The sequence below is a fragment of the Bos javanicus genome, chromosome X (assembly GCF_032452875.1).
Source record: "Bos javanicus breed banteng chromosome X, ARS-OSU_banteng_1.0, whole genome shotgun sequence".
In the NCBI taxonomy this organism is placed as follows: Eukaryota; Metazoa; Chordata; class Mammalia; order Artiodactyla; family Bovidae; genus Bos; species Bos javanicus.
Genome location: NC_083897.1, coordinates 19240739 through 19247424, shown reverse-complemented (window position 1 = coordinate 19247424; position 6686 = coordinate 19240739).

Sequence of the window (6686 nt, the reverse complement as noted above, 5' to 3'; positions counted from 1 at the left end):
TGCTTTCAATTTTTCACCATTGAGGATAATGTTTGCAGTGGGTTTGTCATATATAGCTTTTATTATGTTGAGGTATGTTCCTTCTATTCCTGCTTTCTGGAGAGTTTTTATCATAAATGGATGTTGAATTTTGTCAAAGGCTTTCTCTGCATCTATTGAGATAATCATATGGTTTTTATTTTTCAATTTGTTAATGTGGTGTATTACATTGATTGATTTGCGGATATTGAAGAATCCTTGCATCCCTGGGATAAAGCCCACTTGATCATGGTGTATGATCTTTTTAATGTGTTGTTGGATTCTGATTGCTAGAATTTTGTTAAGGATTTTTGCATCTATGTTCATCAGTGATATTGGCCTGTAGTTTTCTTTTTTTGTGGGATCTTTGTCAGGTTTTGGTATTAGGGTGATGGTGGCCTCATAGAATGAGTTTGGAAGTTTACCTTCCTCTGCAATTTTCTGGAAGAGTTTGAGCAGGATAGGTGTTAGCTCTTCTCTAAATTTTTGGTAGAATTCAGCTGTGAAGCCGTCTGGACCTGGGCTTTTGTTTGCTGGAAGATTTTTGATTACAGTTTCAATTTCCATGCTTGTGATGGGTCTGTTAAGATTTTCTATTTCTTCCTGATCCAGTTTTGGAAAGTTGTACTTTTCTAAGAATTTGTCCATTTCTTCCACGTTGTCCATTTTATTGGCATATAATTGTTGATAGTAGTCTCTTATGATCCTTTGTATTTCTATGTTGTCTGTTGTGATCTCTCCATTTTCGTTTCTAATTTTGTTGATTTGATTTTTCTCCCTTTGTTTCTTGATGAGTCTGGCTAATGGTTTGTCAATTTTATTTATCCTTTCAAAGAACCAGCTTTTGGTTTTGTTGATTTTTGCTATGGTCTCTTTTGTTTCTTTTGCATTTATTTCTGCTCTAATTTTTAAGATTTCTTTCCTTCTACTAACCCTGGGGTTCTTCATTTCTTCCTTTTCTAGTTGCTTTAGGTGTAGAGTTAGGTTATTTATTTGACTTTTTTCTTGTTTCTTGAGGTGTGCCTGTATTGCTATGAACTTTCCCCTTAGGACTGCTTTTACCGTGTCCCACAGGTTTTGGGCTGTTGTGTTTTCATTTTCATTCGTTTCTATGCAAATTTTGATTTCTTTTTTGATTTCTTCTGTGATTTGTTGGTTATTCAGCAGCGTGTTGTTCAGCCTCCATATGTTGGAATTTTTAATAGTTTTTCTCCTGTAATTGAGATCTAATCTTACTGCATTGTGGTCAGAAAAAATGCTTGGAATGATTTCTATTTTTTTGAATTTACCAAGGCTAGCTTTATGGCCCAGGATGTGATCTATCCTGGAGAAGGTTCCATGTGCGCTTGAGAAAAAGGTGAAATTCATTGTTTTGGGATGAAATGACCTATAGATATCAATTAGGTCTAACTGGTCTATTGTATCGTTTAAAGTTTGTGTTTCCTTGTTAATTTTCTGTTTAGTTGATCTATCCATAGGTGTAAGTGGGGTATTAAAGTCTCCCACTATTATTGTGTTATTGTTAATTTCTCCTTTCATACTTGTTAGCATTTGTCTTACGTACTGTGGTGCTCCCGTGTTGGGTGCATATATGTTTATAATTGTTATATCTTCTTCTTGGATTGATCCTTTGATCATTATGTAGTGACCTTCTTTGTCTCTTTTCACCGCCTTTGTTTTAAAGTCTATTTTATCTGATATGAGTATTGCTACTCCTGCTTTCTTTTGGTCCCTATTTGCATGGAAAATCTTTTTCCAGCCCTTCACTTTCAGTCTGTATGTGTCCCCTGTTTTGAGGTGGGGCTCTTGTAGACAACATATGTAGGGGTCTTGTTTTTGTATCCATTCAGCCAGTCTTTGTCTTTTGGTTGGGGCATTCAACCCATTCACATTTAAGGTAATTACTGATAAGTATGTTCCCGTTGCCATTTACTTTATTGTTTTGGGTTCGAGTTTATACACCGTTTTTGTGTTTTCTGTCTAGAGAATATCCTTTAGTATTTGTTGGAGAGCTGGTTTGGTGGTGCAGAATTCTCTCAGCTTTTGCTTGTCTGAAAAGCTTTTGATTTCTCCTTCATACTTGAATGAGATCCTTGCTGGGTACAATAATCTGGGCTGTAGGTTATTTTCTTTCATCATTTTAAGTATGTCTTGCCATTCCCTCCTGGCTTGAAGAGTTTCTATTGAAAGATCAGCTGTTATCCTTATGGGGATTCCCTTGTGTGTTATTTGTTGTTTTTCCCTTGCTGCTTTTAATATTTGTTCTTTGTGTTTGATCTTTGTTAATTTGATTAATATGTGTCTTGGGGTGTTTCTCCTTGGGTTTATCCTGTTTGGGACTCTCTGGGTTTCTTGGACTTGGGTGATTATTTCCTTCCCCATTTTAGGGAAGTTTTCCACTATTATCTCCTCAAGTATTTTCTCATGGTCTTTCTTTTTGTCTTCTTCTTCTGGAACCCCTATGATTCGAATGTTGTAGCGTTTAATATTGTCCTGGAGGTCTCTGAGATTGTCCTCATTTCTTTTAATTCGTTTTTCTTTTATCCTCTCTGATTCATTTATTTCTACCATTCTATCTTCTAATTCACTAATCCTGTCTTCTGCCTCTGTTATTCTACTATTTGTTGCCTCTAGAGTGTTTTTAATTTCACTTATTGCATTATTCATTATATATTGACTCTTTTTTATTTCTTCTAGGTCCTTGTTAAACCTTTCTTGCATCTTCTCAATCCTTGTCTCCAGGCTATTTATCTGTGATTCCATTTTAGTTTCAAGATTTTGGATCAATTTCACTATCATTATTCGGAATTCTTTATCAGGTAGATTCCCTATCTCTTCCTCTTTTGTTTGGTTTGGTGGGCATTTATCCTGTTCCTTTATCTGCTGAGTATTCCTCTGTCTCTTCATCTTGTTTAAATTGCTGAGTTTGGGGTGTCCTTTCTGTATTCTGGCAGTTTGTGGAGTTCTCTTTATTATGGCGTTTCCTCACTCTGTGTGGGTTTGTACAGGTGGCTTGTCAAGGTTTCCTCGTTAGGGAAGCTTGTGTCGGTGTTCTGGTGGGTGGAGCTGTATTTCTTCTCTCTGGAGTGCAATGAAATGTCCAGTAATGAGTTATGAGATGTCTATAGTTTTGGGGTGACTTTGGGCAGCCTGTATCTTGAAGCTCAGGACTGTGTTCCTTTGTTGCTGGAGAATTTGCTTGGTATGTCTTGCCCTGGAACTTATTGGCCCTTGTGTGGTGCTTGGTTTCAGTGTCGGTATGGAGGCATTTGATGAGCTCCTGTCAATGAATGTTCCTTGGAGTCAGGAGTTCCCTGGAGTCAGGGTTTGGACTTAAGTCTCCTGCTTCCGATTATCGGTCTTATTTTTACAGTAGTTTCAAAACTTCTCCTTCTATACAGCACCATTGATAAAACATCTACATTAAAAATGATAAGTTTCTCTACAGTGAGGGTCACTCAGAGAGGTTCACAGGGTTACATGGAGAAGAGAAGAGGGAGGAGGGAGTTAGAGGTGACCCAAATGAGATGAGGTGAATCAATAGTGGAGAGAGTGGGCTAGCCAGTAGTCACTTCCTTATGTGCACTCCACAACTGGACCACTCAGAGATGTTCACGGGGTTATACAGAGAAGAGAAGAAGGAGGAAGGTAACAGAGGTGGCCAGAAGGATAAAAGGGGGAATGAAAAGGAGGGAGACAGATCCAGCCAGTAATCAGTTCCCTAAGTGTTCTCCACCGTCTGGAACACACAGAAATTCACAGAGTTGGGTAGAGTAGAGAGGGGTTAGGGAGGAGACACAGGCGACCTGGTGGAGAAAAAGGAGGGTCCAAAGGGAGAGAGAGCAGTCAAGCCAGTAATCTCACTCCCTAGTGAAAAATGGGTCCTGAAGATTGGGTCTTTAAAGGTACAAAATTGGTAACAAATACGTAAAAGCAAAAATTAAAAATCTAGAGTAGAGTTTGGAATTTCAAAAATACGATGTTAAAGAAAAGAAGAAGGAAAAGAAAGAGAGAAAAAACGAACAAACAAAAACAAACAAGGTCGCGAAAATTATAAAGAAAGTACAGGTACAAAATTGATAACTAATACCAGAAAGCGAAAATTAAAAATCTAGAGTAGAGTTTGGAATTTCAAAAATACGATGTTAAAGAAAAGAAGAAGGAAAAGAAAGAGAGAAAGAACGAACAAACAAAAACAAACAAGGTCGCGAAAATTATAAAGAAAGTACAGGTACAAAATTGATAACTAATACCAGAGAGCGAAAATTAAAAATCTAGAGTAGAGTTTGGAATTTCAAAAATACGATGTTAAAGAAAAGAAGAAGGAAAAGAAAGAGAGAAAAAATGAACAAACAAAAACAAACAAGGTCGCGAAAATTATAAAGAAAGTACAGGTACAAAATTGATAACTAATACCAGAAAGCAAAAATTAAAAATCTAGAGTAGAGTTTGGAATTTCAAAAATACAATGTTAAAAAAAAAAAAAAAAAAGAAGAAGAAGAAAAATAAAGAGAGAAAACAAACAAACAAATACGAACAATGTCACAAAAATTATAAAGAAAATACAGGTACAAAATTGATATCAAATACCAAAAAGCATAAATTGAAAATCTAGAGTAAAGTTTGGAATTTCAGATATACAATGTTATATAAAAGAAGAAGAGAAAGAAACAGAGAAGAAGAAAAAAAAAAAATCACAGAAATTATATAAAAAAAAACTATAGGTACAAAATTGATAACATATACCAAAAAGCGAAAATTAAAAATCTAGAGTAGAGTTTGGAATTTCAAAAATACAATGTTGAAGAAAAGAAGAAAAAAACAAAAACCAACAACAACAAAAAAAACCAACAAGGTCAAAAAATTATAGAATATATATATATGAAGTTTGCTGAAGAAGAAAAAAATAGGGTCTTTTTTTTTTTTTTTTTTTGCAGAGTAATAGGTTATAAAAGTGAAAATTAAAGGAACAATAGGGGACTTAAAATTTTTTTTTTTTTAATTAAAAAAAAAAAAGAAAGAATGATCGTAAAAATAATAAAAATATATCTAGGACTTTTTTGTTTCTTTTTTTGTGGGTGTTGTGGGTTCAGTTCATTTTTGGCTAGTTCCTTGGTCAGATTTATATTTCTCAAGATCTATAGGCCCCTTCCTATGTAGTCCGTAGTAACCACAGGGTTTTGATCTATTGCCTGTAGCTTCCAAGGCGTTTCCCTCTGTTATATCTTCTTCTGTTTGCTAGTCTCTTCAGTATCTAGTTTCCGCCCTGACTCAAAGGGCACAGTGGAGGACACTTTTTTTTTTTTTTTTAGGCTTACTTGTTCAGTCGCGCTGTGGGGAGGGAGGGAGGGAGGGTGCAAACAAATAACACTGGCGTGGGCTCGCAGTGCCTCAGCCACCCTGGGTCTGCCCCCGCTCACGGCGCGTGTAGCCTCCCTGTCCACACTGCTCGGACTCTAGGTTGTTCCGCCGGGAACAGTCCGAGGCTGGCCCTGGGCTGCATGCACCTCCCAGGTCCAAGCCGCTCAGGTTCAGGCACTCGGGTAGTCCTCAGAGGCGCAGACTCAGTTGGGCCTGCGTTTTGTACTCTTCCCAGGTCCGAGCGCCAATTTGCTCTTCCCAGGCGAGCGCCAATGCTGCGACTTATCGCCTCCCCGCCACTCGGTTATCTGGATGTAAAACCGGCGCACCTTCTCAGGCAGATGTTGACCGTCCAGACCCCCAAGAAGTTTTAGTTAGCAAAGAAGCCTGCTTACAATTTTATAGATAATGTCTCTCTGGGGCTGCGATTGCCCCCTTCCGGCTCTGGCTGCCTGTCACCGGAGGGGGAAGATCTGCAGCCGGCTATCTCTGTTCAGTCCTTTGTTCCGTGCGCGGGCCTGGCGGTCTTAGGTTAGGGCTGGCTTTTCGCGTGGTAGGTATCCCACAGTCTGGTTTGCTAGCCCAAATTATTTCGCTCAGATAGCGCTCAGGGTATTCAGGCCAGATTCTTACTCTCAGCGATGCAGCCCACGCCGCGCCTCCCTGCCCAGCCCCGATTCGCTAATGGCGGATGCAGGCGTCTGCGCTGCTTCTCTGCTGGGGGAGTTACCGTAGGGCTCGCAATCTGCGAGTTTTAAATTGTTTATCTATTTTTTCTCCCTGTTATGTTGCCCTCTGTGCTTCCAAAGCTCGGCACAGATTCGGCAGTGAGAAGGTTTCCTGATGTTTGGAAACTTCTCTCTTTTTAAGATTCCCTTCCCGGGACGGAACTCCGTCCCTCCCTCTTTGTCTCTTTTTTTTTTGTTTTTAATATTTTTTTCCTACCTCCTTTCGAAGAGTTGGGTTGCTTTTCTGGGTGCCTGATGTCCTCTGCCAGCATTCAGAAGTTGTTTTGTGGAATTTACTCGACGTTTAAATGCTCTTTTGATGAATTTGTGGGGGAGAAAGTGTTCTCCCCGTCCTACTCCTCCGCCATCTTGGCTCCTCCCCCACCACTGCTTTCTTATCCATTCATCTGCTGATGGACATCTAGGTTGCTTCCATGTCCTGGCTATTATAAACAGTGCTGCGATGAACATTGGGGTACACATGCCTCTTTCCCTTCTGGTTTCCTCAGTGTGTATGCCCAGCAGTGGGATTGCTGGATCATAAGGCAGTTCTATTTCCAGTTTTTTAAGGAATCTCCA